The following is a 6,000-nucleotide window of genomic DNA, read 5'->3' as shown; positions in this document are numbered from 1 at the left end:
CAGATGTTGTTAAGATCTTAAAGTACAAGAGAATAAAGTCACTGATACGGGGCAATTTCCATGTGAGTATGAGCCCCAGGTTGCCAGTGAAGAGGGAAGAGCACAGCAAGGATGCACACATTTGGGCAACATTTTATTTTTCAATGTTCAACACTTACTGCTATATACTTCCCACCCCAGTTGGAACAACTGAATCCCAGGAACTGTATGTAGCGCAAGGATGCCTAGATCCACTGGCCTCATTATGGAGACTTCAGTTAGGTAGATTCTGAAGTCTCCCATGTTGCTGCTCACTGGTGCCATGCCAGATTATGGCTGATGGTTCAGCATCTTAGAATTTCATTAAAGGGTTCTTCAGCAATGCAGGCCTTGGCCCACTTTACTGCCCAAACGGCTTTAATTCAACTGCCCCTCTCTTTTACAGCTGTACTCTCCTGTCTCCCTACTGGAAGAACCTTGATGAGATGGGGGACATGATTTCATTAGCTCTCTGAGATGTACAGTAAAGATCTTTGGTAAAGACCTGTTGGTTCTACCCACTGCACTAGCATAACATATTTTGAGCCAAACCAGATGTGCACTGGGCATTCTGTGTCCAAGTTCCTAGGGAGTAAACGCTCCTGCTTTCCTACTGTGGTGACAGTCTGAAGCAGTCCTTTCACACCTGATAAGAGAATTTTTGAAAATCACTGGGGACTCTAGACACGGACCTTCCAGCACTCATCTGGTTTGGCCCTAGTTACCTCTGCTTCCAGTATTGTAAGTGGAAGAGATGAATTCTTCCATATTGATAGACTTTTAAAGAAGCAGGATAATTACTGGCAACTCAGGTAGTGTAGAAATGGAGATGACAACCACACCAAATGTTTGCAGTGTCTTAGGGTATGTCCTGTAGCACCCAAAATGCAAAATGAGATCCTGTGATCATGACCAGCTAGAATACCTTTGGTGCCCTAAAAAACAACTCTGCATGAATATGATTGTACAGTAAGATATAGCATTTTGTTTTCTAGTAAAGAATCTGTTTTTCTTCAGGCTCTCTGCAACCTCAGCTCTCATTTTTTAAACAAAGTCCTTGTGACTGTTACATAGAAAACATATGAGCAGTGTTGCTAAAAGCTCAAGAAAGAGAAGGGATTGAATGAGGTAGATGATGATCAGAGGCAAGCTCTCTGCTGTGGCTCATTATCATCCTTCTACATATATATCTGTATGTTGTTTTTTCATTACTTACAGTGCTGAACTTCTTCCCTCTAAAATCCAACTGTGACCGGGGTGTGTGTGTGGGGGGGTGCAATTTGAAAATTTGTCAGCTCCATAAAGTTATGCCCATCCATTCAATTTTATGAATGCATTTTCATGGCCAAATTTGTGGAACAGGGTTGCTTCCAAATTTTGGTTTGGCTTCTTTGCTGGTCTCAGCCTCTTGGCTTTGGCAATCATCATTAATGTTTTCTCTGATAGGGTTTGATGGGGCCAGCTTTTGGTCATGTTCTCTGTGTCCAATGCCAATACTAGAAGCCTGGCACTGACCTGGCTTTCTCAGGCCTATAGAAACAGTGCTATGTGAGCACACTCTGTTTCTGTTGAGGCGGCCTCACACAAAGAGCAGAAGACTTTATGTAGGACAGTTGAAACCTTGAGCAACAAATAAAGCTGTTATTTATTATGAAATTTGCTCCCTGCCTGTGTGAGTAATGGGGTCTCAGCCTCTGGAACTAGAGCAAAAGGTTTCTCTAGCTTAGAGAGTGGTTACCCAAATAACTTTTAAAAAGTTATTTTCCCAGCAGTCTGACTTGAAACTGGTGATGTCTTATAGTTTTTGTTTGAGCAGCAGCCGGTGGCGTCTTATTCTGGAGGAAATTATTTTCTCTCTCTCTCTCTCCCGCCCTTGCTTTCTGCAGTATTTTTCAGCTGCTGAAGCCTGGAAGGGGAACTCTAGCAGAAACAGCAGGGAGCTGAACTGTCCTGTTCCTGCAAGAGGCTCGGGACAAGCTCTGCTTTTCCCTCTTTTCCCTTATTTAGAATGCAAGGCCCTTTAGTGCTACGTGGCCAGTTCAACAAATGCTCTTCTTTCAAAGGCTATTGGGGTATGATGATTCCACAGAATGCTTGATAGTTCACAGCAAGAGAAAATTGCCAAGAATCAAGCGGCACAGCAGAGACCTGGGTTCCTGGCAAAAGAACAAGAACGTTCAGGTGTGAGATAGACACCGCCCGCCCACCCCCTCAAATATCTTATTAAAAAGAAGGTTAAAACTGATTTTGTAAAAGTCCTCACCGTCTTTGATCTCTTTACCATCTTTGGTACAGTTGATCTCTCTCTTTGGCTTGATTCCCTTCACTCGCTAAGTTCTGTGAGTGATTCTGTCTTCAACGAGTTCCCTTTCTACCTGCTTGGTTGCTTGTTCACTATTTCCACAAAGAGGACTCTTCTGCTTTTCCTGTCTCCATTGGGGTCCTCCTTGGTCCTCTCTAATCTGTACATACTGTCCCCAGGTGACCTCATTAAATCCCCTGGCTTTGAGTATCACCTCTTGTGGCCTCCTTACACACTGCCATGCTCCATAAACCTCCCTTCACACGGGTTTGGGGATTCATAGGCAGTTCAGGGTAGTCACATTCAGCTAACTGTCTGGTATTAATTTATCAGATAGAGAGCCCTGATCCAAATCCACCCAGGGTCCCTCCATCCTCTTCCAGAGGCTCCACCAGACAGGCAGCCTGTTCTCTTTATTTATTTCCCTTCACCCAACTACTGCCCAGGGTTATTGGGAAAAGGGAACTCAGAGTTTTAGTTTCCCTAATACAATGCCACCATTTATTTACCACAATCTTTTTCTGGAAGCTGATTTTGAGTTGATTTTTTCCTTGTGCATAATGTTTCTTTTGATTTTGTTTGTCTTGCCCACACCCACTCACCTCCAATGCACCTTTCAACGAATGGACATTCATCAGTGTCAAACCATTCCTCCTCACACTTTTCTTTCCCCCTCTTCTGTTTTTATTTTCTATATGTTTTAAAAATCATAATTTTCATATTGCTATATCAGTCTCTCATTGTAATTATAGATGCAGCAGATTCTCTTGATTTTCAGCTTTCATTAAAAAAAATAAGTCTCTAGCCCATTCCATTGTGGACATATGTTTTATCTTATATCTCTGCAAGGAAAGGGGTTAGAGACTTTTTAAAAAATGAAATAAAAGCTGGGGATTCAGAGAATCTGCTGCAGCAACTATAAGAACAGTAGGTTTATATAGCAATAATAATAACTGCACTTAATAACTGCAATAAGAAAATGATAATTAAAAAAAATGGGGAAAGCCTGGGGTGGGTAAGTTGAGTGGTGGCTACTTCTGGCACCAGAAAAGCAGTGAGGTTTGAAAGGCACATCGCCGCTGGTGCTCCAGTTTCCACTTCAGCAGAGATTGGTTTTTCCCAGCTGGTGCTGGCCCCCATCTCCTGGCTCTGGGTCAGCTTAGGTGGGGCTCTGTAATTTGAACTGCATAGGGGGACTTAAATATGGTTGGAGGAGGGGTTCCCCTTTTAGGCTTCCCCATGCAAAGACTTCTCCATATGCTCATTTTCAATCCTTAAAAAATTCAGCCCTTATATCGATATAGTGATATAAGTATGAGCAAAAAAATAAAAGGGGTGATGGTGCCATGGCATCACTGATGATGCCACCAATGATGATGTCACCCTTACTTGAAAATTCTGATGATTTAAGGCACATGCAGAACAAAATAAACGGACTCCACAACTGTAAAAATGCAAAGGGAGGGCAGATGTACAAAGAACCATGCCCAAACTGACTCCAGTGCTTGGGGCTTGACTGCTAAGAAAATCAGAAATAAGTTGAATGTGCACCTGTCTGTACCAGCTCATGTCACCTCCCACTTTAACTACATGGCAAAACTACAGCTCCCTAGTTTTTCTCCTTAGTGAAAACCTTTGTTTATGCTCTAGTCATCTCTTGCCAAGACTGCCACAACCTCTTCCTCACTGCTCTTTCATTGTCACATTTGCCATCAAAATCAGTTGCCTCTTTCACTGTCTGGACTCTGGACCATGTGCCATTCCTCCCCTACACTATCTTCCTACCCATTCCTGGATTTAGAACAAACACATTGTCCTTGCCCCTCAAAGCCTTCCATGGTACCTTCGTGTCTGAATAGGTCCTTGCTTGTGACCTTCAGTCCTCCAGTTGCACCACTCTCAGTTGTCCAAAAATCTCGTTCCCTCAAACAACTCCATCTTCTTCCTCGTTCAACACAGTCCCTCATGCCAAGAGCTGCCTCTCAGATCTCCCATGTGATTCTGCGTCTTTTGCTTCCTTCAGATCTCTGCTGTATCCAAACAATCCTTTGACATACCTGCTTACCCTCATCCCAAGCCTAAGAATGCCTACCTGGTATCCATGCACATTCTATCCTGTTTTGTTTCTACCTCCATTTCCTTCTTTCCCTTGCTGTTTCTTTTATATTAAATTTTAGATTATTAAGAACCTCCAGGTAAGGACCTGTATGCTTATAATCTAGAAAGTGCAATGATATTGATGGTGCTATACAAATTAATAAGAACGAAAATAATAAAAAGGCTTTATCAGATATGATGTGAGGATATCCTCCTATTTCTAATTTATCACTGGTACCTTCTTCTAAGCAGTCCTAAATCAAAACCTCTTCAGTTGCCTCCTGAAGATCAGCAATGAGGAGGCCAGGTGCACCTCCCTGGGGATGCTGTTCCATAATCATGGGACTGCCACCAAAAAGGCCCTCTCTCATGTATATATTAGCTGATGGAACAGAGGCAAGCAACGGCAAACCACCTTTGTTAGTCTCTTGCCTTGAAAACCCCAGCAAGGGTTACCATAAATTGGCTATGACTTGATGGCACTATCCACTACTATTTCCTTTTCCTTCGAGAGGAGAAGTACTTTTTCTGAGGGTGCAAGAGTATTTGTTTTAAATGGCTAGGGTTGCCAGGTATCTCCTGTTGATCAGTGGGGGTGGCAAGCATTTACCCTTCTTCTGTTCATGCATGTGGGTACCTGCAGCACCAGTCAATGATGTCATTTCTGGTGCTTGCTGACTATGTTTTGGGCTGATTCCTAAAGAATTAGCCTAGGTGGAATGTCATCGCTTCTGAGTCATGCTGGAAGTGACATCATTGGCCAGGGATGTAGGCATGTTTTACACTCATTTCCCCGGCCTGTCTGTCAATCTCCAGCAATTGGTGGGCAGAGGCAGGAATCTCCAGGAGATTACCTGCTACCGGCATATACGTGAGAACCCTACCGGCATCACAGAATCTTGAGAAAGGATTATTGGTCACCACCAGAAAGGCACTTCCTTTGGGAAATGACAGCCTTCCCAGCTGAGAGACCAACATGTCAACTAGTGTAGAGGTTGACAAATAACAGGTGCCAGGTTGCCCTTGTGCTTAGGAATTTCACTGTGGCACCTAGTATTTTTTGTGGTACCGATAAATAGAAACCATGGCCATATTTTGAGGCTGGCTTCTACAGGCAAAATTTGTCAAGACCTGCAATGCGCCTATCAGGTCCTTCTTTGCTATTCAGATAGAAAGTTAACCTAGAGAGATATCCAAACCCTAATCATAGCCCCTGGGATAATATTCTCCAGCTGAGCTGCTAAAGGACTTTCCAGAGCAAACACAGGACTAAAATCAAACTCTTTCTGCACTGTGAAGCAGCTACACTGAATGTCTGAGAAAGAAGAAAAGCATTGTGTGTGGTCTTTTAAAAGTCTCATATGCCTAAACTTAGCAATGTCTGCTTGCTATATATTCTTCCACTTTCCTTTCATGCTTAGCATCCAGTGTGATCCATCATAGTGTTGAATATAGAATTCTCTGAAAACAGCCTCACAATGTCTGCAAAGAACAAGCAAACCAAAATAGTGTTCTGCACTATGGCAAGCTTTAGAAATCAGTGGACTAGAAACCACTTGTATCACAGTCATCTGTAGTTACAT

This window comes from Eublepharis macularius, chromosome 5, assembly GCF_028583425.1.
Source record: "Eublepharis macularius isolate TG4126 chromosome 5, MPM_Emac_v1.0, whole genome shotgun sequence".
In the NCBI taxonomy this organism is placed as follows: Eukaryota; Metazoa; Chordata; class Lepidosauria; order Squamata; family Eublepharidae; genus Eublepharis; species Eublepharis macularius.
The sequence above is the reverse complement of the archived record's forward strand: the minus strand, read 5'-3'. Positions refer to the sequence as shown.